The sequence below is a fragment of the Neopsephotus bourkii genome, unplaced genomic scaffold, assembly GCF_033783945.1.
Source record: "Neopsephotus bourkii isolate Nb327-2 ecotype Australia unplaced genomic scaffold, CSIRO-AGI_Nbou_v1 NB_1471, whole genome shotgun sequence".
NCBI classification, from domain to species: Eukaryota; Metazoa; Chordata; class Aves; order Psittaciformes; family Psittacidae; genus Neopsephotus; species Neopsephotus bourkii.
Window position 1 is genome coordinate 688,207 of NW_026901947.1, and position 26,929 is coordinate 715,135.

General features: G+C 43.0%; 1 protein-coding gene across 3 annotated transcripts in view; it reads right to left on the bottom strand.

Moving 5' to 3' along the window:
* FAM219A (family with sequence similarity 219 member A) overlaps positions 1–26,929 on the bottom strand; it is an 86,810-nt gene that overhangs the window by 49,310 nt on the left and 10,571 nt on the right. The gene's annotated exons all lie outside the window — the stretch shown is intronic.

Below are 26,929 nucleotides of genomic sequence, written 5' to 3' on the forward strand. Positions count from 1 at the left end.
CACTTGATATTAAGCAGAAAATTACATAAACAAATCACAAGTCTCACGGGCCAAACTGTTCCCCAAACATTTTGAAGGCTGGTCTCAGTATACAGGCTTCTTTCTTCACCCAATCAGCTTCCTTTTCCAGCAAAATGTTCTTCCAGAATTGCCTTGTGAACAACTTCATGCTCTTTGCTCAGTTAATTTTCTCAGGAAGTTACTCTCATTATCATCCAAACTACTGTAATGCAGACAGAGCTCCCCAATGTCACACATCCCTGATCAATGTAAAGAGTCGCCTCTCTACCAATCCATCACATCTGAAAATTTCTTCTTCTGTGGGTCTCATTCATATAGGGATCTTGCAATTAAAAGGGGAAGAGCAACACATGACCTTAAAAAGCAAGTAAAAATGCACAGCTACCCTCTGAAGGCGCCTTCTTGGTTGTAATTTTGGAGGCTAGGTCCATGTTTGTGTCTGTTTCTTCTGCTGCGCTCAGGGTGAGAAAAGTACAGACTAGAGAAGAGTCAACAAAATGTAAGCATTGGATCTTCTGCAAAGAGTTTCAATCTGGTTTGTAAGTTGCCTATAGAATTAATAAAAGGGGAAACATTAAGAAGACCTCTTATGACCACTGAAGCCTTTTAGCTTAATGAGGATAGCTTAGACAAACACAGGAGAGACGGTTCACATAAACTTTATGCAAGGAAAGTCCCTTGAGCCTGGTTCTACCTCTTTGTCTTCACAGCTTTCAATTAACATGTGGGTGGGCACAGAAACACCTTCTCTTTTCAAATACCAGTGGACATAAGATATTTAGCTGAAACAGCCCTTTATGGATCTTTTAAATGCCATTATCATTAAGATGACAGTCATTCGAAAGACATACTGTTTTCCTTACCTATTAGTTCCATCTTATGTGGTGCAGAAGCAGTTTTCTGCATTAACTTAAGGTTTGCAACATCTATGCTGCTGGAAAAAGCTATCTGAAATGTAAATCTTCAGCGTAATGATATATTGAAGCTGAACTCAGGCACTTGACTTACGAAGGAACAAATCAGGAACGTTGTTGGCTCAAATTTCCGGAAGCCTCCCAATGAAATAAAAAATGGTAAATAAATTAACATCTTTCTGGGTGATCACTCCCATTATCTGGCTATACAAGATAACAAGAGAATCAGGGAAGAAAGCTTGTCATTAGCTGCTAATTGAAGGCACTTTCAGAAAGTGCTGCTTAAACCTTGAAAGATGGACTGTCTTCCTGACCGCTACCTAATGTGTATGTTAGAGCTGTACTAAAGCAGTCTCATTAGGTCCCTGCCTCCAGCACCACAGCTCAGAGAGAGCTTCTGATGCTTTAGATGAAATGCACGTTTTAAAAAGCTCATCTACATATAGCCTAACCCCTGGGTGTATCTTCAGCATACTTTACTGCACACAGATCTAAGCTGATGCTCATGTTGTACAAACAAAAGATACCTAAGTGCACTGTAATGACCTTCAAAAGAGGCAGCAGAGTCCTGGCCCATTACAATGCATAATCACAGGATGTACCGACAACACAAATCATAATGATTAGCTTGTAAGCTAAGTGCAGCTATCTCAGGACATGATTTTAGGTTGGCTTGTTCTTTACTGCTCTTTCACATACCTTCTTCTGCTCTTACCATTTTCCTCTCCTTATTCTCAGACCTTTTATTTCCACTCACTAATGGGAGCCCATTAGTCTTGAAGAGGGTCTTTTGTAAAGAGATAATAATTCCTGGGTGAGACATCTCACTTCCCATGAAGCAGCCAGCCTCCACCTTACCTGTAATGTGTGCTCTAACTTGACAAAACTTGGGAGGCTTTCAATTTACTTTAAACTGGTTACATTCCAACTTCAACTCTTCTTCATCTCTACAACTGTCAAAGAAAAATTCCATCTTGTACCTACTTTACTTCCAAAGCAATGTTTTCAACCTAAGTTACACGACCATCTATCATATCTCGAAATTGAGCATCATCACAAGAGCTTGTGTAAAGCGCCTGCAGAAACACAGCTTTTAACCTAGGGGTGTGACGTGGGGTGATCCTGAGACAGCACACAGAGGTGGCCTGGGCCAAACAGAACAGGGTCACAGAAAAGGGTCACAACCAGAAAACATCTCAAGTGGTTCGTCTGTGGTAGGGAGATCAATAATTTAGCTGTAATCTGTGTTTCACCGAGTTTGCACAGCCACAGAATAAACATCATATGCAAAGAATGACATTAAGACTGAATTATGTTTACCATCAGGGCACGGTGTACATCTTCCCTGTCTCTGCCTTTTATGCTTCCGCTTCTGCAGAACTTGCAAGCATCTGAAGCAGAGCAATATTCAACACTGACTATACACCTGTGCTTACACACAGCAAATGTAATTCTCTCAGATTTCCCACCTCAGTCATTTCAGAGTTATCAAGAAGCTGTGAACTACTTCCTGTTTGCAGGAGAGCTAACAGAATTTAACATAGCAAAATTAAATTATTCTGCTCTTACACTATGTGAAATCCCTGCAGAATTGCTTTGAACAGAAATGGATATTAAATTGCACAAACAGTACAGTTTAGGGCCATTTACTCCAACTGCTCCAAGGGTTTTCAGATATAACTACTCCCACAGCTGTAATGGAGCAGGGTTCAAGGAATCTGTGACTGCTTTTGAAGTTTCCAAAACCATATGAATGGCCAAACTCCAGTTTAAGCTGCGAGTTCTCAGGTCCAGCTTTTATATCAAGTAAATTATGGAGTTAGCTGCCTCCTGACATCATGCCCATGACAATCCTGAGGTGCTGACAGTGACACATGCACAAAGAGGCAATGTGTAGCATCTTAATTATACATGAGCCATGCCAAACAGATTTTCATTTACAACCATGCCCAGCACCTTGAACTCATGAACACTCCTGCTCATCCTGCATAAACATTTCAATAATTGTTCTATATTTCCATCGCACCAGTGGGTATCTAACTGCACCAACACGTTATGTTTTAAATCCAGAAATTAAAAATACTCCAAGTAGAACAGGAGCTAGTATTGTGGTTCATACAGAGCCAAGATGTATTTCACAAGAGCATTGTCACGCGGAGAACACAGGTGCTAAAGTTGCATTATCTCCCTGCTTCAGTCTAACTCCTCACTCTCTTCCTGCCATATCCAGCAACAGCGTAAGGCTTCTCTTTATTATTTCCCAAAAGGCTCCAGAAGTAGCCTGGGTCTTGTACCATCAATACAGTCAACTGAAGGCAATTACCACAGCGAAGGTGTTTTCCTGTGGGAGCAAACAGAGTTTCTTACTGAGCCCCTGGAAGAGGGACCTTCTGCTCCTTCTGTCAATGTGACTCCTTGAGACTTCTGCCTGCAGATGATGGATAAAAAGAAAAGTTTGGAAGATCACTTTCCAGTCACATCCCCACAGACAGCATGAACTAGCAGAGCAGGTGAACACAAACCAGTCTACAGTAACCCCACAGACAGCACAAACTAACAGAGCAGGTGAACACAAACCAGTCTACAGTAACCCCACAGACAGCACAAACTAACAGAGCAGGTGAACACAAACCAGTCTACAGTAACAACCTGAATCAGAGCCTCATACTGGAAATGCAACGCATTCCCCCGTCAACTGCAATCAGCTGCCAAGCTGACAAGTCGTTCACCCACAAATTGTGACATTGCTCACACTATGTTTTTGTATTTCTTCCATCAGTTACAACTGCACAGTTCAGCTGGCAGCCCTGGCTGGTATGCTGCTTTTTCCTTGAAACAGAGTGGGTATGGCTCTTCTGGCAGCATAGGCTGCCTTATCATCTGATCATCTCCTCAAAGTTGTGGTGCTCACCAGCCTGAGTAGCTCCTCCAGTCCTCGAGGGGATGGAATGAGGCTGGGATCACAGCACTCCTTGCTCATGCATGCAGCCCAAGTGCCTACTGCTGGAGACACGACTGCATCAACTGGTAGGATCCAGCTCTGTGAAGCCACTGCAGCTGGCATACACTGATTCATGGACTCTGCTGGCACATCAAAGGAAGGGGGTTGGTGCCTCCTATGTCATATTCAAGATGACTGTCACAAAAATGCCACAGGTGAAAAAAATAGACTCTGAGACTCCCACATCTGTGTAAGTCTGTGAGGTAAGTGTCCACACGTCTCTGCAATGTGAAGACTCATCCCTGCTTCAGAAACAGGAGATTAAATGGTATCTGAGCAAAGCTGGTATTTTATATGCAAAGTATTACATGGTCCAAACACCATCTCTTCTTTTTAATAAACCTTCCTCACTTAAGGCAATAGGGGGAAGAAAGTTTCAAGGGCTAAAACAAGTGTCTTTGACAGAACTGGCTCAGAATCTGCCTATTTCCATCTGAGGACCTTTACATATCCATTCAGATCTCTCTAACTGAAAGGCTGCACTAGTGCTGAGATTTAAGAAAATAAATCAATATTTCTGTTCCCTTGTTTTAGAAGAAAAGAATTAATGGGGAGAGGGGCAAAACTTCAGTGCAGAATTACAGAGGCAGCACTATAGTTACAATGCAATGGAAGCAGCAAAGTCTTACTTGAGCCTTGTCAAGATACCAGGGTCTAAGAACAAACAAGCCACACCAGGATGGAATATGCTGGTTTCATCCCAGCCAGTGTGGCAGCCATCTGCTAAGACATTCACTTATGTTGTTGGGTAACAATTCCACAGCTGCTCTCCATGAATTGAAGACAAAGTACAAATCTAAAAGTATCATGTGTGTTTCAGAAGATGGTTAAAGAGACTATAATTCTTTTTGCTGCATTTCAGAAAAACACAAGAAAGGAAATGCCACTGGCAAACTTCTCTTTTTTCTCATGAGAAAACAGCAAAGCACATCACTTTAATCCGAAACACATCAGTGGTCTTCTACATCTTGTAACCCAAGGAGTTTCATTTAACACATATCACATCCTGTAACAGAGCATTTGAGAACTGTATTAAAGTATTGATCCTGTCTGCTAAGAATACCTCCCAAAGTACAGATATATTCAGAACTGAATGCCCTGAATATTATGTCACCTACAAACAGAGGTGGAAGTGAGTGAAACGAAACATAAGGATCTCCAACCTCTTCCCCAGCATAAGAACTGCTTATCTACAGCTCTTCTTTTTAGCCAAGTGAAAGCTCCTCTCCTGTTGCTGTTGAACAACTAGGCCAAGCCTCACGCAAACTGGCACCTATTAAAATCCTGCAGGAGGACAAGATGTCAGTTTTAATGTCCTGTGCCCCAAGCCAACTAATGTAATTACTTAAGACCCTACCGAACTATCTCTGATGGCATCTGAAATGCCCTTGGCTCCCACTGCAGCGAGCAGATGAAGAAGAGTCTGTATTCTGACTGCTAGCTCCACAGGTCAGTCTCAGCCACCACGATAGCTTCTTTTCAGAGACGAGGACATTACAGCTTTAGACAGTGAGTACCCCGAATTATTCACTGCTCTCTGGAACCTAGATCCATGTGGTCCCAATCTCTACTCACTCCTTTGTAGCTCTAGTTCATTTCTTCTTGTGCCAGCTGTGACATTGCCACTCTTGTTTCTCCATGATCACTGTGACGAATCAGTGATGGCTGAAGGTGTGCACCACAGCCTTTAATAAGCAGTCAGCAAAGCATTCTCATAAAGCAGCCAGGCTGGACCATCAGGATGCAACTCTGCACATGGAATTAAAATCCAAGCACAACCGCAGAACACACACATTTTAAATTACAATTACTATTACTCTTCCCTGTACAGAAATCTACACATAATTATTTTATTCTTTTTAATTTTTTACCCTGCAGGTACCAAAACCATGACTGAAAAACTAATTAAATGTAACCCTTTCAGAAACGTTGCCTAATAGATAATAGTAAGGCAAAGACAAATTACTTTCCATTTAAACCAGACTAATGTGCAAAAGCCTGGAAATGTTAAAAAAATCCCACAACAAACCCACCATAAAAGAATTATTTCCAAAAATTAAACTGTTCTGCTTTCAAGAGACTGTCCTCTCAACTTTATGGACTCACTGAACATTACGGGATGTGTAGGCCGTGCAGCACCATAAACTGTAAAGATCAGAGCTACTGCTCCAGGCTAATAGTGTAATTTTCCACTGAATGGTTTTCATTTACAATTCCCCTATTGTATCTGGAGGTCTAATTGTAGCCAAGTACATTTTCGGGTTGTTCAAGGTATAAGAGCCAAATAGCTTAGAAAGGCAGCTTTAACTTTATAATTAGAAACATGTGCTATTTTAGGTGACTTATCCCTAGCATGTCTGTAAGTTTGCTATTATACATTTCAGCATGCTGTAAAAATACATTATGACAAACTGCAGTGATTCACATGTATAGCAAGAAACAGGGAAGAAAGCAACTACACAGGGGGAGTCTGAATAAACCTGTGACAGAGTATCTGGATGTTTATAAGCAAAGCATCTTCCCGTAGGAGTAAGGACAGACAATGAGCATCTGCATTTGATTCCCGCGAGGCCCATTAAGCAGAAGGTGACAATGGAAATCAGTCCCCATTTGCCCACCTATGAGATGTGAATAGGTTTATCAGTAGATTTCAGAGGCACATGCAAATGTTGCGCACTGGTAGCCATCACCCTAGCGTAACCTGGCAGCTCCTACACACTGAAACAGCTAGAGGTGTTTGTCCAGCTACTTCATAGCCCCAGTTAATCCTAACACTCTAGACTGGCACCAACCCAGCTTCTCCTAGGAAAAGTGTCTAGTAGCAGTCCATAGTGGTGGGGCAAGGCAGGACATCCTGAAGAGCCTTGTAGTCTCTCCAAGTTAAGCATAAACATGTGAAACCAGATCTATTGCTAGTAAGAAACAGCAAATTCATTATCCTGGGGTGATGGCCAACACTGGTTTCCTTTGCAGCTAGTTTGGTGAGAACAAGAATGAGATTAGTATAAGATGTGTTTTGTAAGTAATTTTTCACATGGGCTCTGGTAGAACAGAACTTGGTCTCAATGAAAAGCTGTGGTTTTCTGTCCAAACAGCTTTGTAACGAACTCTTGGTTATTGTTTTCGCTGGGCTGGAATTGGCAGTTCAAATGTGAAAGGTTTCCTACCATCTCATCAGTTCTCCTACTCAGAAATCGGCTTCCTTGAGAAGGACTATGAAAACTATGCTAGGGAAGACACAGAAGGCAGAAGCTTGAATTTAAAAGGCCCTGAGCTGGTTGTTCTAAGATTAGTGGAAGGGTTATAAATAGGTGGTTGAATGAAAATATAAGTATTCTTTAACTTGGAATTGAATATAAGACTTAACACTTTTCTACTGTTGCCCCTAAATGAGGTGTTGAACAATGCTCAGCAGCAAGCACTTCTTACTGCTTTACTTTCTGAACTGTATCAAGGCAAGTTATTTTTGCTTTAATATGTTTAAGGTTATGGCTGCCATTCCAGAATATTCAAGCAAGCACCACACATCAACTCTTCCAAAGACTCTCTCCCTCCTCCCCTGCTAGCATGGTTTGAGTGTTGCTATAAGAATCCTGAATGTCGTGGGTGATACAGATAAGCTCTCCTTACGGCCACGTGTCACAAACAACTTGTGAACAGAATCACACACTGGTTTGCGTTGGAAGGGGCCTTAGATATCACCCAGCTCCAACCCCTCCTACAGGCAGGGACACCTTCCACTACAGCAGCTTACTCCAAGCCCTGTCCAACCTGGCCTTGAACACTGCCAGGAATGGGGCAGCCACAGCTTCTCTGGGCAACCTATGACACTGCCTCTCAGAGCAGAGAATGTCTTCCTAATGCCTCATCTTAAATCTCCCCTCCGTCAGGTTAAACCCATTCCCCTTGTCCTGTCCCTACAGGCCCTTGCCCAAAGCCCCTCTCCAGGTTTCCTGTAGCCCCTTTAGGCACTGGAGCTGCTCTAAGGTCTCTTCAGGAGCCTTCTCTTCTCCAGGCTGAACCAGCCCAGCTCTCTCAGCTTGGCTCCAGAGCAGAGCTGCTCCAGCCCTCGCAGCATCTCTGTGGCCACCCCTGACTTGCTCCAGCAGGTCCACAGCCCTCTTGTGTTGAGGGTCCGAGTCGAATGCAGAATTGCAAGGGGGATGTCACAAGAGTGGAGTAGAAGGGGAGAATCACCTCCCTGCTGGCCACACTCCTTTGATGCAGCTCAGCATCAGGCTGGCTTTCTGGGCTGGAATTGCACACTGCCAGTGTATGTTGACCTTCTCATCAATCAACACCCCATCAATCACAAAAAGTAGGTCAGGATTCTACTAAATAAAGAAAGCAGAGCTGGACATAAATACAAGACTGGACCACCTCTTCCAAGAAGTTCTGTGTGGCTGCAAAATTATCCTGCTGCACTGCTACAAGCTGTACAAACAAACAACATTCTCTTGCCCATCCTGCGCCACACACAGCCAGTGCTGTGAGTGCAGCTCTGGATGCCAGCAGTACCTGGGGTCACCCCATCCAGGCTGCACAGATGTTCACTAAGCACAGGGACCTGCCCTGGGGGGGGTTCTTTCCCTTTTGCTGCTATTTTTTGGGTGCTCTGCATAAGTGTACACACTGCTGATGGCTGGATTTTCTGCTTTGTAACTTCAATCAGTACAAAGATTTCCATGCTTAAGATGCTACAAAAGAGCGCAGACCGCACTCTGCTTGCAGTCCACCAAAGAAACTGGAAAAAACCCCCTTTTCTTTAAAGGCATTGCTTAAGTTTTACATTAGTATAACAGCATGCTTCTGCAGCCCCCACTGCCTTGTTAAGCACTCTCATCTCTGTAAAACAATTATGAGAGAGAAGAGAATCACAGAATCATAGAATGGTTAGGGTTGGAAAGGACCTTAAGATCACCAAGTTCCAAACCCCCTGCCATGGGCAGGGACACCTCGCACTAAGCCACAACATCTAAGATGAAGCTCTTCTCTTTCTGTCTGTAAGAACATGAATGTCTGTATGCAATCAACATTTAAAAGGTATATTTGCATTTAATATCTTTTGTATTAAATTCACATTAGGCTGCCTAGCCAGGTGATCTGTTTAAACACACAGAATATTGAAGAGATGACAGGAGCCAGCTATCTTGGCTCTTACGCATATAATGCATGAAAGTCTGAATCCTAAAACTGTATTTACATTTATTACAGAGAAGAAAGGAAATTTCTGACTTTGCAACCTGAGGAAATATTACCTCCAGCCTAAGGAATTAAGCCAGGAATTAGACAAACTGATAAATTCTGTGACTGTTGATTAGGTAAGCTTAAAAGGAGACTAAAATTAAAATTCTTACAAGTTTCAGCATAAACAAGAAGATCAGAGAAGGTATCAAACATATTAATGCCTGTCCCTCTAAATAGGCTGCAGCAGATGGACAAGCTGGGAAAAAAGCAGATATCCAAGGCTTTTCCATAGAGCAGCGTTCACGCCCACAGCGCTTGCTGGATGTAGGGCATTCCAGATCATGTTCTCCCAACCACAAGGGCTTTAAAAAAATGAGACTTTTATCTATGCTAAAAAGCAGTGAGATCCACCTCAAAACAGAGGTGCCAAGTCTCACCTTAGGCTTACATACACAATGCTCATATACAGAACATCAGCTGAATGGCCATCCATTCATTATCTGTGATGTGTATTCCACTAAACAGTATCTCCCCAACAATATTCTGCAGCAAGAAGGATTTGGCTTATTATATCCAGACAGCACAATTGGCTCTCAAGTGTTTAGACTCACCTGAATGTGACAAGCTCTTCCTGGGTTACTGGCTGGCCACAGTCATTCTAAGGATCGCTACCTCTCTGCCATACAAATTAGCTCTGCAGGCAATGGATCACACACATGTCCCAAGACAGTGCTTCTGCTCTGAAGTTGTTTTATCTTATACAGCTATCAGGTTAAAAACCATTCTGCTAGATGCCCTAAAGAAGAAGCAGGTGCTCTCTGGAGTTATTTTCTTCAGTAGTTAGCACTGCCTTGCATGTCAGGTAACACAGGGGCAGTTTTATGCCTGCTGTTGTTCACCTTTCCATCCAAGGCTCCAACAATCTTCCCACCTCCAGACTGGCCATATTCCTGCATCATCAGATCAGCTCCTGGCTCATCAGCTGAAAGTAACTGAGGGTTTCCTGAGGCCATTATTCAGGTTCTCCTTGAGCTTATGTCTAGGCTCAAGAGATAAAATAGAATAGTTTAGAAAGGTTAGGGTAAAATGGTTGCAGATAGCACAGTTGTGCTAGCAGACTCCAGCCAATGGGAAGGAAAGGATAACAAAGCCATTCTAAAGTTAAAATCATGTCATTGAGCCTATGGAAAATGTTTTAGGGCCACAATAACACCCTGATCATAACGATATCCAACATGCACCTACTTAAATACAGCAGCTTACACAGAAGAAAAAAAAAGAAAGAATTTTCTTTCAATCCTGCAGTTATCTTTAACAAGATTCTCAGGCCTAAGGTAGAACAAGGAATGCAGGGAAGGAAATGAAAATGCTAGAGATTAACTAATTTCAGAATCAACCACATGCTGTTTGCTTGCAGCTGGTGACTGACCTTTGCATTATTCTGTGCTAGCAGGAAATTCCAATCTACATTAATAAGCAGAATATTGCTCACTCTTCCAGCAGCACTTGTTTTAAAGGTTTTCTTGCACACACAGTCCTCTGGCATTTTCTATCCACTTCTTCACACTGTCTACTCATCTCAGTGCATCTGAATCAGTGCAGTGGTTTGCAACAGTGGTAACTACCATGTGGCTGCTCTCTCAAATGAAACATAATACTTAAAGCATTTTATATGGGAAATGAGAGAGATTGTCTTCACCCTTCATAGCTATGCTGTAACAGGCATTTCCAGATGGCCACTGCTACAAGACAGGTACTTTCTACCAGGGATTCACGCAAAAATTGTCTGAGATTATTTTAGCAGTGGAGGATGTTATGAAGACAAATAGGGAGCCATTTGTTACAGAGACACAATTCTCATTAAGCTCAATAATGGCTGTAAAAAGATGTGACTCGATTTCCAGGTTTTGGCTACAGTCTGTTGAAATACAAATTCAAGCTCCGTATTGTTTTCAGCCACAACCAAGCAGGACTACAGGCTGGCTGAGGTTTGCAGGGACCTCTGCAGGCCATCTGGTCCTATTCCCACCCTGCTCAAGGACCATGACAAGTTGGCTTTTGAGTATACCCAGGGGTGGAGACTCCTCCACTTCTGCCCATGCTTTCATCAGAGTATGTTGCTGTTGCCTCCCACTACCTGCATCATCTCTAAGGGAAAAGCAGACAAAGGCAGGCAAGCGGATGCTCAAGTGAATAGTTCACTTGGCAGAGGTCACTGGTGAAAATGTTGGCAGCAGTGTTAAGTATAGGAATCCTGGCTTACACTAGGTTTGAAGCATTCAAATCCCATAAGCATACACACTTCTAGTAGGAAGGCATTTAACCAGCTAGGGAAAAGAGCCAATTAAACATTTCCCTGCAGGTCATAACCATAGCTAGAAATTCTTAATTAAGTTAAAACTCATTTACAAAAGGCTTATTAAAATTTTTAGGACCAGTACATTCATCTTTCCAATCAGAACATAGCCTGAAAAACCACATGGGAGTCACAAGATTAGAAGGCAGCCAGCAGATTTACCTTTTACAGCTGACTTCTCCTCTTGCATTTGTCCCAGCTCACATACAACAAGTTTCAGAAGGAGGCATCTAACACGCTGAAGGTGTATTTATCTCAGGGGTGTTTTCAATAATTAAGAGTCTTTAAACTGTAGCTTATAATTGGCTTTGGAAACTATGTCAAGGTATTTACTGTCCAAGACAGTGATCTGAAGGTTTTGACTCATTTAAGTGTCAGTGGATCCAACTGATCATCACAATCCAAAGGCAGCTAGATTAAAAAGAGAATGACTTGTCAATTTGCCAATTCCTTTCATAAGACTGACCCTGATGACTTATGTTGTAAGGCGCTGATGAAAGAAGACAGGGCTTTTCACCTCGCTGCCCTGGTTTAAATAGTAGATTTTATTAGCAGCCATTTATGTAGCCAATACAAAACAGCAGCCTAGGACTCAGTCTCTAACACAAATGACCACACCTGATGGAAAAGTAAACTGCACGAGAAAGCAGTAAAACCCTGACCCCTCTGCTTCCGCACGCGAAGCAATGTGATGCTGTCTTTTGCCTGCAGATGGACCGGACTTCTGCGGCGGTCTGTGCTCTGCCCACCAGCAGCACAGTGAGAACAGACGTTCTACGTACTTCTGTTAGGGAAGAAAAAAGGATCATGAGCAGTAAACCTTAACAAAAGCTCTGTTTCACTCTGCTGATTTTGGAACAGTCTGGTTAGCAACTATCTCTTATTTAAAAATGTCAAAAACCAAAAAGAAGGATGGGAGAAAAGACAATGAAAAATCTCTCTTGTTCACAACTGAAACACAGCTTCAAATACGTAATGCTCCTCCTTTCCAGCAATGGAACTAACTGGAAGATTCAACTCAGATACCTCAATTTCTCTAGGTGATGACTAAACTAGCCTCCACCATAATAAAGAGCAGGACCACTTTATCAGGAATTGTGACATCTTTTAATTCCAGCAGCAGCTGTGACAGACAATGCAATGTCTCTCCCCCAGTCTTTTGTCCCAGCTCTGAGAACTCAGAGGTGCGTAAGTGTATCTTTTGAGCCCTTTATGAGCTACAGAACTGCTGTACTACTCCACCTATCCAGCACTCTGCCACATGGAAACCCTCTGTCCGAGTTTCCTGAAGTCTGTCCTTTCCTTTGAAGGTCAGGCTGTGCAATCTTGGAGAAGGGGGATATAGATTTCTGGCAGAATGAAGCAGCTCTATTGTCCTCCAGCACTGTGCTCCTTCACCATTCTCCACCATCCTCAGCCAGCTTGGAGGATACTGCTCCACTCTGGCTACACACAGCTGGTAAGGAGGACCCCAGGAGGATGAGGGTTTACAAGTCAGGATGACTTACATGTCATAGCTCTGTCTGAAAAGTACAAAATGATCCTCCCCTGCAGTGCAGTGTTAGAGACAGCAGCTCTGAAATCTAAGACAGTGGGAGAAAAGCCACATCCAAGACCCTTCCTTCCCTGTTTGACTTAAACAAATGATTAGTGATTAGCAAAACCACCCCTAGAGCTGCAGCCTGGTAGCAGAAACAGAAGAGGGCTGGAAGAGATGCTCTGGGTTGCAGAGAGAGAACAGCTTGTCTCCACAGGGACAAGCACAGTGCAGTGGACTGCCTTCCCTGCAGAAGTGGCTGTGCAAGAGCAGCTCAGTGTGCCAGGGCTCAATCTGTCAGCACTGTGTGCGGTGGAATGACTATTTTTAGTCCATGGCATCACCATCGCTGCTAACCCCTGGCATCTGAGCCACCCCAGATTCAGCTACTGCTTTCTCAGCCTCTCTGCAGGTTGGAAACGTTTAGGACTTCCTTGGTACCCACCATAGGAGAAAGTGTTTGAACAAAGCTCCCAGGGCATAAAACACACCACGATCACTACCCAGCACTGCTGTGAAGGGCAGATGGTTTGCACTGAATCTGGCTGGTAGGCTGACCCATGCCAGGCTGCCAAGGCTCCCCACTCACATGGGATGTGCACTGTGTGACGGCTAGCAACCTGGGTGACAGATGATTTTGTGCAAGAGCACAGTGCTTGCACTTCATCCCAGAACATCAGAGCAGCAGAAAGGGATTAATTTTCATTTTTACTTAGATTTTGAAATGAATTTGTACAAGCAAAAAGAATTCTGCTAACGAAAATGGACCACAGCATGACTTGAGTGGCTATTGCTCTCTTGTGATGTGATGGACAGCCAATTCATTTCAAGGGTCTGAAACACTAGTGAATGTTTCTCCCAGTCACATCTTCCTATGTAAGACTGTGTGGGAAACGGAAATGCCAACATTATTGTAACTGAGGCTTTCACAAAACAATTCAATCTGTTACTTAGATTTTATTTTGCTTCCATCTTCTGCCTGAAGGAAATCATGATTTATCATTTAAACAACAAAAAAATCCACAACCGTCAAAACCCCAAACAATACATAGAGGAACATTGGGCTAATGGGAACAATAGGAGATGCATCATAGAAGCAGCAACAAAGAAACAGAAGCACAGGGTGGAAGGAATTAAGCTTACAGCCTCAGAAACAAGATGAAAGTTAAGAAAACATGATGCTCGGAGGGCCCTTTCTGAATCAGCTCATACTGTCCTGACCTCAAGCGCTCTGCTACCATGTGGTCAAAGCTAACCATTCATTAACATCCTTTATACTTCACAAGTTGTTAGATTACACTGATCCATAGGCAGATTTTTCTCTAAATATCAACCTAATTTCCTTCTATAAAAAAGTAACAGGCTGTTCCATAATCAGGAAAACTAATGAATCTTGGTTACACTAAGATTTCTTTATTTTGCTCTTTAACCATCCTCTCCTCAGCACTCTGCAATATACCTTCTAGATCATCACTGCTAGGAAGCATCACACAGCCCAGGCTAGAGCATGGCCCAGCTTGTGGGCAGATGCCACACAGACCCCAGCCTGCCTGAATTCCATCCGTGCTTCCCACAGTGGGGCACTCATTTGGGTTTCTTCTACCTTCTGCTGTTTTTCAGCGAACCTGAAATATGGTGTCCTAATTATCTTCAGAAAAGAGCTATAAAATTGGCTTGTATCAGCCAACAAAAACATATGCCAGAGGAAAATGGACAGATTCACTGTCGCATAAGCCTCCTGTCCTTCCGCAACCAAACTATGTTATGGAGGCAGGCTCTACACTTCAATGATCATCTCATGACACGCCTTCATGTTTCCACGTGCTGCTGAAAACATGCTGTCATTTTCTTGTGTGACACAATTGCTTGAAAGCAGCATTTACCACAGCTAAGAAGCAGGGCAAATCAATGGCATTCACCTATATTTTAACCAAGATGAAGTGTTTAATAGCATTTACCTCTAGAGATCTGAGCATTATTTAAAGATTGAAACACACTGGGCTTTTGAGCACATGCCTCAAAAACTGGAAGAAACTAGTGAGAGGTTTCCCAGGGTCACTTTTCTTCTCTCCTCCCCCCCCACCATGTGTATATCAAGACAGCAGCCTCTCTATAAAAATCCTTTTCTACTCACCCAAAGCTATAAAGCAGCAAGTTTTTAATTTCTAATTAGAGCCATTAGACACAGATGTGCTTCTTCCAAACCCGCTCAAGCATTTATAGGGGTCAGCCAACGTGGTATTCTGGTCCCGCATAGAAATTAAAGCATGGCTCTACATTTGGAAGCCAATTCTAAAAATATCATTGCAGAATTCAAAGTTAGCAAATCTCAATGGCCAAGACCAAACACACTTCACTTACGCTCTCTAGGAACATCTTCCTGGTGAGCAGTGTGCAATGTAAACCTGTGGCAGGATCCTTTCCCTCACCTAGAACTGAAGTGCTGAATGGTTTTAAGGACTTCCACCCATATGCTGCCAACAGAGAACTGGTAGTGTCAGGGAGTGTGTGATTTGGCCTGCACCACTTCCATCACAAGTGATGCTGCATGAAGCAGCATGATGACCTTTTGTGACCACTTAGTTCTGGACTGAGCTGCTCTTATAAAAAGAGCATCTTCCTACCAATGCAGGAGAAGAGCTAACACAGCCAGAAGACATGGAAGAGTAATACAAGTCAGGACCACTCTTTGGTTGAACATTTGGGAGGTGGAATTCATCCTTTCAAGTTTAGAGTTCCAGCTATTTATGCTGGATTCTTTTCCTTATTTGCTCTGTACCCAAAACATTGAAGTTCTTCAGTCTTACAGAGAACAAAACCCAGCAAGGTCTCACCTCCTCAAGTAAACCATCCTTTGAATCACAGAAATGTCAGTGGTAAAAAAATCAATTGATCAATGGCCCAGAGAGTGGTGGGAAGCTTCCTGGAATAATGTGCCTACCCTATGCACAACTGCATAAAGCAGCACGTCCTTGTGGCCCTTTGTCCCGGTTCCACATAGAATCATAGAATAGGTAGGGTTGGAAAGGACCTTAAGATCATCAAGTTCCAACCCCCCTGCCATGGGGCACTGTGTTAAAACTTAAACAGGGGAAGTTTAGATTGGCTATAAGGAGGAAATTCTTTCCTGTTAGGGTGGTGAGGCACTGGAATAGGTTGCCCAGGGAGGTTGTGAATGCTCCATCCCTGGCAGTGTTCAAGGCCAGGTTGGACGAGGCCTTGGGTGATATGGTTTAGAGCGAGGTGTCCCTGCCCATGGCAGGGGGGTTGGAACTTGATGATCTTAAGGTCCTTTCCAACCCTAACTATTCTATGATTCTCTGATGCTAATGAAGGACTCTTCATTAGGGACTGTAGTAGTCGGACAAGGGGTAATGGGTTAAAACTTAAACAGGGGAAGTTTAGATTGGATATAAGGAGGAAATTCCTGTTAGGGTGGTGAGGCACTGGAATAGGTTGTCCAGGGAGGTTGTGAATGCTTCATCCCTGGCAGTGTTCAAGGCCAGGTTGGATGAGGCCTTAGGTAATATGGTTTAGAGGAGGTGTCCCTGCCCATGGCAGGGGGGTTGGAACTTGATGATCTTAAGGTCCTTTCCAACCCTAACTATTCTATGATTCTATGACTTTCAGACCTAAGTCTTAACAGAAAATCAAGCATGGCCTCCCAGCCCACCCTCCACGGCCAGGACTCGTGAACTTTATGCCTCAGGATTAGGAACAAAGCTACTGAATGAAGACACAATACAATGATTGTTAGTCCACGGGCAGCTGTTTCTCAGATGAAAGTTTATTTGCAGTGATTCCATAAGCATACATTCCTCTTCAGTGAGAAAACAAACTTGTATTAGAAAAGTTGAGTTTTTAGCAACTTTACAAAACAGCAAGTAGTGTAAACATTTATTAATGAGAAAACCAGACCATGTTGACATAAGGGCTCCATAAAGTTTTACAGAACATTAGAGTGGAGATCTGGTTGTGCTGTACCACTCAGAAAAGCACGAAGACCCAGGGCTTCACCAGATTGGAATAACCTGGTACACAGTGCTGGCAAGGAAAGCACGCCTTCCCTCCTGCCAGTATATTCTTTGCAGCACTGATTGTTCTCACTGCATTGAATTGCATGGTAAAGGTAGCAGGATGTGTTTAAGTCATTTATGCCCTCATAACATCTGTGACTTACAAATAAAACCAGCAAGCATGGAACATAATTTTCAGTCACTGACTAACTTTCCCTTTATGCATTAGTTTTCACTCCAATGACTGATGTCTATCCATTTTTCAGACAAGGTTTGCCACTAAATCTAGTCTTACATTATAGTATTATTTTTGCTACTGGTAACAGTCTGCATACAAAAGTAATCACCCACCGATATGTTTATCAAATCTCTGGTGTCATGATAAATTAATCTGATTTCCCTCCCCCCAGATTCCCACCTTTCTGTTGAAGCTACATTTGAATAGACCTGGAGGGCACGCACACAAATCCAACTTTAAACAGCAGTGAAAAGTCTTAAACCCCACTGCATTGCCTAAGATTATAGATGCACATTTTGAAGCAATGTGTTGCAAAATTGATAAAATCTCTGACCACAGGTCCAATGAAATTTCAGAATAAACAATCTTTGCCTCAGACCCCTTTCACAGCTTGAGGAAAGGAAAGACTTCTTTTTTACTAACTCTCAACTGAATTCTCAACTGTGAAATTATTATTCAACTAGTTCAGGTTAATAACCTGAAAAATCTCTCTCATGCCCCCGAAGAGATGACTACCAAAGAAGGTGGGGCTTTGCACACAAAACCTAGACACCAGTGACTTTCCCAGTTTGCCAGTTTGACCATGAAGTGGCTTTGTCACATATTCTTCTGACTGGTTTTATTTATGTAGTAGCAAGTTTGTTTCACACGGGTTGATTCTGAAATAAACATTTGTCTTGAATCTTTAAAATAGCTGATTTGATTTAAAATCAAATTCAATTACATTAGGCAGTGAAACGCTTGGCAAGTTCCATATGATTATCTCTTACCACCGGACAGACATCACTGGGTTGAGATTGCAACGAGCAGTATCATCCAGTTTTTTCCTGCAGAGCACCGTGTCTGCACATATCTTTGCAATTTTCCTTCTACTACACCCTAAAGCATCTCTCTCTATTCTTAGATAGAGCCTTTAGTAACCACGACATTCCCCACTTTTGCAGGATTGTTCCCAAAGTCTGTCTTGAATGCAGCAACTGCTTTTCGTCTGCAACATGTCAATTCCCATACCTTTACTGACCTTGTTTGTGCAACCCACTTACAGGGGCAGGAAAATATGATGGGTCTAGCAGAAAACAGAGGCTTCTCCCCATGTAAATTCTGACAAGGGAATTAAATTTATCTTGACTCGTTTAGAAAAGGAGGCTTGTGCTAAGAGGACCACAGCAGCCACAGCTCAAAGTCCACTCCCAACGCATATACCAAAGTATTGTATTCAATATTCCCTGGAAAAGCTCCCTCCATCCCACCAGGTTTTGGTGGAAGGTTTACATCTACCAAGGTTTCAGAGATTCTGATTGTGGAAAAGATTTGAGTTTCAAGGGCTGTGCCTTCCCATCAAAAGCCTTGTTGGAGGACACTGGCTTCTGGGATTCCTTTATCAGCCCTATATTGCTACCTAATTACAGCTTAATTGCTGCTTTCATGGCAGAAATCCCATCCCATTGAACACCAGAAAAGCTTGTGGCTCCCTGTTCTGCGTTTGGGACTGGTGAATGGGTTGTTGCTTTAAAGTTCTCCAGGGGCTCTTTTGCTTTTATCAGCTAGCATCTTGTCATAGATGCAACAGCCTGTGTCACATCTCAGGTGGTTCCATGACCTATGTGCTGGTGTCTGCTGTCACTCCTTGCCAATAGCTACACTCAAGCTAAACTCATTACAGACCTCTGCTGGGAAACTGCAAGCCATCTTTCCTTAGCTGCTTCATCTGCAGTCCTTTGCAGACACACACAAAGCTCAGTGGCTCTACGTTAAGGACAGAAACCTGCAAATTGCACATAAACACACTTGGCTGCGCCCCAGTATTCAAAGTAGGATCTGATCCCATAGCAATCTGAAGTAATATGGTGGGGCACAACAACAGGAGGTCTCGCAGCAAGGAAGACTGCTTAAGGCAGGCATGTTTAGCAATACCTTTGAAAGCAGACTAGCTGATCTGCAGAGCTGTGTCATGCAAAATGCTGACACCTTAATCAAGAGAAAGCCTCAACCCAAACAACCCCCTGCATAGAAAAGCCTCACATCTCTGCTGAGATACGGATGTTTGTGAACAAAAGGGCTGTGTCACAGAGTGGAGTGCCTTACAGACTGGCCAGGAAACATTTCACATTCAGTCCTTTGGCACTACTTGCCCGAGACAGACAAAACCCTGCAAAGCAGCCTGAAACCAGAACCAAGGCACAGCCACGCTACAATCAATTGGCACCAACCTTTTACATCAGTCTTTTTTTTTCCCCACTCAACACACTGACCCAGCAAGCATCTAACAGAAGTTTCTATTTTAGCTCACACATTTACTATATTTGATATGACTGTTCTGAAACAAATTCTTACTAAAGTAAGGGTCCTGTGTAGTTGCTCCTTTGAACATAGCCCTCAGAAAGCAGGTGGAGGAATCTTCACATGAGTCTCCATTTGCCTACCCATGCATTTACTTACTTTATAGGCACAGCCAAGGCTTTCAGGTAATTTAAAACTTATTTTATGGCTGTCACAGGGGCATTGTAGAGGTCTTCCTCGGTTTCCAGTTGCCTCCAGAGCCTGGCATACCTTGGCAGCACAGGGGTCACCTACAGAAATCACCAGAACTATTGAAAAAGTTTTATTGAATAAAATAATTCCAAGTAAAACCACAACAGATAGAGGCAGATTCACACAGCTTGCCCTGTTCTGAGACACTTTACCAATAGATGCAAAATATTCTCCTCCCAAAACACGTTATAGACAGTTTTTTAGCAGGGAACATAGCAGCAGAGTAACTCCTGTTACCCTGCAAAAGCTCTACCCACTAGCCCCAGTAATCACTGCCTTGCTTAAACTGCAGTTGTGCAACCACATCCCAGACACAGCTACAGGCTGGGCAGAGAAGAGATTCAGAGCAGCCCTGCGGAGAAGGACTTGGGGGTGCTGGTCCATGAGAAAATGAACATGAGCCGGCTTCAGTGTGCGCTTGCAGCCCAGAAACCAACCATATCCTGGGCTGCATCAAAAGGAGTGTGACCAGCAGGTCGAAGGAGGTGATCCTGCCCCTTTATTCTGCTCTCGTGAGACCTCACTTGGAGTATTGTGTGCAGTTCTGGTGTCCTCAACATAAAAGGACATGGATCTGTTGGAACAAGTCCAGAGGAGGGCCACGAGAATGATCAGGGGACTGGAGCACCTCCTGTATGAAGACAGGCTGAGAAAGTTGGGGCTGTTCAGCCTGGAGAAGAGAAGGCTGCGTTGAGACCTCATAGCAGCCTTCCAGTATCTGAAGGGGGCCTATAGGGATGCTGGGGAGGGACTCTTCATTAGGGACTGTAGTGGTAGCACAAGGGGTAATGGGTTAAAACTTAAACAGGGGAAGTTTAGGTTGGATATAAGGAGGAAATTCTTTCCTGTTAGGGTGGTGAGGCACTGGAATGGGTTGCCCGGGGAAACTGAATGCTCCATCCCTGGCACTGTTCAAGGCCAGGTTGGATGAGGCCTTGGGTGACATGGTTTGGTGCGAGTTGTCCCTGCCCATGGCAGGGGGTTGGAACTTGATGATCTTAAGGTCTTTTCCAACCCTAACTATTCTATGATTCTATGAATATTCTGCAGCACTTACAGGCTTCTTGGAAGTTTAGCTACACTTTGGTTATGAAAGTGAGTGTTGAGAGAAAACAAGCTTTATTCCATATTCTTTAAGGAAAGACACTCGTGCCCAGCTTTCCATGCTGGCACCCTGGAGAGGTACCTACAAAACACATCCTTTAGGCCCATGAAATTAAAGTTGAATCAGTGAACATCATAAAAATCTTCCTCCAGACTCTGTCCACAAGTAACGTCACCAGAAGCTGCTTAAATACGTTAGTAAGTGGAGACATGTAACCAAGAGGCAATACAACCTCTGTGTGACTGGCACGCACTCTTACATAGCTTAGAGGCAAATCTCTTCCGTGTAGCTAAGAAAATTACAGTGCTCTGAGGGGCTAGATACTATCTAGGTTACTGCAGTGCAGCTGAAAGTCAGCTTAACCAAGCTACCTGGGGTATATTTTCATCAGAAAAGCACAAAGCTCACTGAAGGCTAAATTACCTGCCTTTTGGGAAAGACCTTGCGGTCCTGTTGGCTCTATGCTGGTTTGCCTGGACAAAGACACTTAGTTTAGCATTAAATCAGGAATCTCTACACTATGTTGGAGTTCTTGGTGTGGTTACAGCACAGATGCACCCTCAGAAGTTCCTCAAAATGGAGAGCAGTACCACATACCCATTCATTTTCCAAAGTGATTTTAACAGCCATCTCCACTATGAAGCCAAAGACTACCCATTTACATAGCATCCTAGTCCATACCGGACAGGAGGTTCCCTCCATGAAACAGACTTAAGAAATCCATTAGGAGAAAATGATGCATCAGTCATAATGAAATGGATAGTTACATCCCATGCCAGTTAGCTGAAAGACATGGCCAAATCATTAAGTTGTAAGACATGAAAGCTGGTATAGAAGTATCTTTCATTTCTGGTAAAGGCACATTCATATACTTCTTGCCTATATAAAAGTGAAACCACTTCAGAATTGTATGTCCTATATTATGCCAGCTTGTAACAACATCCTGTTTGTAGAAACAAGGTGAGTGTGCAGGGAAAAGAGGGGATGTGGACATCACACTCATCGCAAAAGGAAGTTTCTAGCCTATGATGGCTGCTGACCATCATCTGACCACAGTGAGAACACCCAGAGGGTATAAAGACAAAAATCAATGCTGCAGGATCACAGAGATCTCTGGAATACAAGCACCTAGCACGCAGGAGCCGTATGGCTCCCTACACTGCTTCACTGCCAGGATAGGATTAATTTTGATTTGGGTTGTTTTTGTTGGAGAACCCCCGCTGCTTCCAGGAAAGCGAGAAGCTGGTGTGCTCCAAAGGGCATTTGATGCAAACAGTCTATTCATTTAGTCCTGTTTCACCCTCATCTGCCTTGTTAGTTTCTTAGGAAGGCAGCCAGTACCTGCTGCGGGGGACCTGCCAGAATCTCACAGGCGATTGCTTAAGTGTAAAATCAAAACTCACTTTTTAGCCTCAGACGTGCAAGGTGAGCTTTGTGTGGTTCCAGCGTGTTTGCTCCTGACCACCCAGGATACAAAGACAGACTTAAACAGAAAACCTGTTCTACAGTCGAAAGACATTTAAAAAATAATCAATTGAGAGCAGGCATCTAAACCCCTGATCTTGTTAGCATTGGCTCTGCGTACTCACAGGGCTGTCAGAGCTCTCTTCATCTAAGTGAAGAAACCTTGTTTTTAGCAGAAAGACAATGGAAACATTAAATATAAATCTAATATTAAGTAAGTTTACAACGTGTTGGTTGCCTATAGCAACACAAGGGCACTATCACCAGACACTATTTAACAGAGACTGTAATTTTAATCATTATTAACTAAGTGCACATCCAATCAGTGTTTTTTGTCTTGACACATAGCTGACATTTAAGTACAACTGTCTATTTCAAGAGCTATTTTTCTAACATCTAGACCTGTTTATGAAAATATTTAAAGATACAGGTGTAGAGCACCACAAAATGACCAATTTTGTAATCAACACTGCATATAGAAAAGTTAAACGTTACAAAGAACAATAATTTATTCTAGAGAAAATACTTTGAGGTTTCTACTGCCTGCCATTTCCTTCCTCAGGAAAGCAGAAGTCACTAGTTTCTTCCCTACAAGCCCACAGAAGCCCAGCGTGCCACCAAAGAGTGGTACAGTAGGGCTTTCCCACTATATCGAAACCAGCTTTCACAATATGAGGGCACACCACCTCAAGTGGACAATAAGCTTCTTTGACGGAAGTTTGGGCAAAAAGCCTCTTTCAGTGACCAGACAATGTTACTGATTTTGGCTCATCAGGTTTCTGTGACTCTTACCCACCTTCTATACAGACAGAACTAAACCCCTCCACCACCAGTTGTCCAGTTTCATCCCTTTTTCGATAGCTCTTTAGTAGAGACAAGTTCACAGATAGGACAGTCTCGAACGATTTGGAGCAGAGAAGAAAGATTTTGCTTTTAAAACAAAACAAAACAAAACAAAAAAAAGCCCTCCTTCCTTCAACAGAATACAGTGCACAGAGCTTGAGTACAATTTTTACCTTAACTAGGGAAGCAGCTTTCCTCAAGGCAAGGCCAGGTGGATGGAAATAGCAGTGTAGGCAAAGGGGCTATAGCAGATGACACAAGCAGGTATGATAGTTTCAGCTGGAGGCCATGTGTCAGATGCACACTGCCTACATTCCAAGTCTTATACACGTACTTTTGGAGTAGCCCACAATCTTCTGATTTCTTTACACAGCTAAGTGTGTGGCTGCTAAGCCAAAACAGCAAAATGACAGTTTAAAGAAAGCTTTACCTTGCAAGCCAGGTAGCAAACGACCTGCCTCATATACCTCCCCATTATCCATTGGATATTCAGCCAGATGGCAAGCCACCAACAAAGCCACCATACGACAGTCCATATTCCTGTTCAGTGAATCTTGTAATGCAGCTTAATTTCTCCAATCTAAATACCAAACCCTGAAATCTGCTATACCTCTTGCCCATTTTCTAGATAACATTGGTATCCAGAAGGGAGCTGTTTGCATTAAAAATAGAATGTGGCACATTAAGCCATTGGTGCATTTTGTACAAGCTGGAAAAAAGTGTCTTAAGAAAGCAATCCAAGTAATACTGGCTTTTCTTCTTTCCACCTGGTCTCTGCATTCAAGGGACATTCAGCATAGTAAAGGCTGAGTTCTAGGGAGGAAAATCCTGTCACCACAAACATTGCTAGATTTGTAGAAACACCTCTCTGACCTATGAGAAGGAGATAAAGACTTCAAAGTGCAGGTCTTCTGGAGGATCCTGAAGAATCCCTGCTAGTTGCTTTACTAGCAACTTTTAACCCATCATCCTGGATTTGTTTTCAAAAGCTTTAGCTTAGCACAGCTTCACTTTAGCTTAGCAGAAGAGTCACTCCATACACAGCACAAGGCGCAGCCTGACACACTAGGGCTGGTTGGTGTCCTGGGATGCTTCCTGGCACACATGGTCACAAACTCATCTCTGTAACATACAAGAAACACTGTGACCATACAGCTTGCTGTGGAACAACTGACAGAAGCATGCAGCAATAGCACATAAGGTGGAAGGCAGCTGAGTTTACAGATCTGTGTAAACAGAACTTAAACACACTGAAGATGTTAAAGACTGGCCATTGCACTGTTAAGTATACAACCTAGTGTTCATGCATATTTTTAAAGGCTGAAAACAGGACTTAGGACTTGGATGATATTTGTACTTGGAATATTACAGATTGAAACATGTTAAGCCCTCTGTCTTGTCTCATACTACACTCACCACTTACTGCTGCAAAAGCCTTCTTCAGGAGGAATGCACCTGTATCCTCCTTCCAATCCACTCTCCCCTTACACCTCCTTTCAGATCCTCACCATCACCTGGAGGATTCCCCTGCCATGAGTCTCACTGTGCTCAGACCATCCTTCTTATGGCCATGAAAAAAATCTGCCACTTGTAGGCTAGTAGGGTCCTCCTTTGTGGTTCTAACAGATCTTTAACAGATGTTCTATCCCTGAGGTACCAGTCACCCTGATGGTCTTCCTTAGACCCTCAACTTTGGAAGCTCTTCACGGAGCACAACCAAGTGATGCAAGACAGGGCAGAGACTGACCTCAGTAACAAGCAAAATGCTTTCCACCTACTAACTCATGGGTATGATGTCCTCAAGCACGTCATCAAGACATCAACTGACTTGGAGGCACACCATGAGGTAACAGCTCCTTAAATCTCCCTAAGATACTATTCTCTCTCTGCCCCCATCAGTGGGGCTGAGATCTCGGGGATCAACTCTTCTATCCCAAGAAGACACCTTTACTTTCAGTTTAGAGCTTTTTGATATACATTTATTGCTCAACACACCCCTCTGCCCTAAAGGTTTTGCTCTTTCCTGGTACAAACCCAAACTTCACAGCAGCAATCAAACTCGGGAAACATTAATTAGGCTGAAATAACTTGCTGAAATAAACAGTCAGTAGTTTCCCAGGTGCTCTGCCAAACTAAAAGATGACCAGATTTACAGAACCACTTACTAAATCTCAGAAAGCAGTAAAATAATTCTGAATAAACCCCAGTGGTTTATTAGCCCTTTCTCCATCCTACTGTAGCGGAATTACCAAGGACACCTGTAAATATTAGCAGGTACAAACAGGACAAATTCAGCCAGAGGTGCTAATTAAACTGGTAAAATACATCAACAATTCCTTTTTAAGTTTTTGTTTTTCCAGGTTTCAACAAATGTTTCTGCAAGACAAAAGTAGTAGTTTTAAAACAACTCCAGAAGACTCCCATCTGGTTGCTCTAGCCTTCAACAAGTCTGTAACTTGAACAGTTGACACTTAGGAGACAGTTATGAGATAGCTGACATTTAGGGAAGGTTTAGTCTGAATCCTGATCATAAGTAACCATGTCTGTTAGGGGACTCTTGCCCTGTGAAGGGGATGACACATCACACCAGCACTGGAAGATATCACAGTGCAATTCTCTCTTTCAAACAATACCATATGTACAGAGGACTTGGCTGCAGCACGTATTTGCAGGACTTTATTGAAAAGTAAGTAAGTATCTCTGGTTTAGAGTGCAATATGTGCTCACCACATGAGCACTGCCTGCACCAGTTAATCCAAAAAGAAACCTGAGTTCAGACAGTGTTTGCTTTCAATAGACTGTGGCTGCGGGCAGGCACTTGAGGTATTAACTAAAGGTCATGATGACCAATACAGCAAAACTTACCTGGAAATTCAGGGAAAGACAACAGGTAGCTTTTGAAAAATATGACCAGGCAGTACAAAACAGAAATTGAGAAATTGCTATCAGCAGGCTCTTTGAGTAAAGAATGGTATTTCTACATGCATAACACTATTCTGAAGTTTGAGAAGATTCTAGTACATAATAACATTCACTATTCGCTGTACTACACGATGCAGAGCAATGCAACCTGCCAGGGAAGCAGCCCTGTCTTTGAAGAGCTGGCGTATGTCTATCTAAAAAACTACTGTTTAGACACGTTGAGGAGTTATTCCAAAAGATAAGACAGAATGAGGACAACTGCAATTACCAGAATACTCCTTTGGATGTGATCCCCATTGAGGTTTTTAGATTTAGCAGTTAAGCTAAAGGGGTTTTTATCATTAGCAATCAACGGAATTAAGTCCCATGCCCCTAGTAATGACCAAGGAAGAGCACTTCTATCTTTACATAATAAAAAGGATGAACTGACTTTAACATTGAAAAAAATAAAGGATTCATCATGTTTATCAATTAAGACCACAGCCTGAAGTACAGCTTCAGACTGTTAAGAGCAAGTTCTTCAGCCCTGCTAAACCAAAAGAACAAGTTTGCCACATCAAGGGAATAAAATCTCAGCAAGAGCCTAATACACTTCAGAAGGTCAAGCTTGGAGCAGCATTTAATAGTCCTGCCTCAATCTTGCCTCCTGGCTGTCTGTGTATCAGCATGAAAACATTATCACCGTTGCAACCAACTGCTGTCAATTCCCTGTGATGTTAATGAGTTTTGAATTTATGCAAAGTCTCCTGGCAGGTTCTTCCGCAATACCTACCAACTGCCATACCAATGGAGG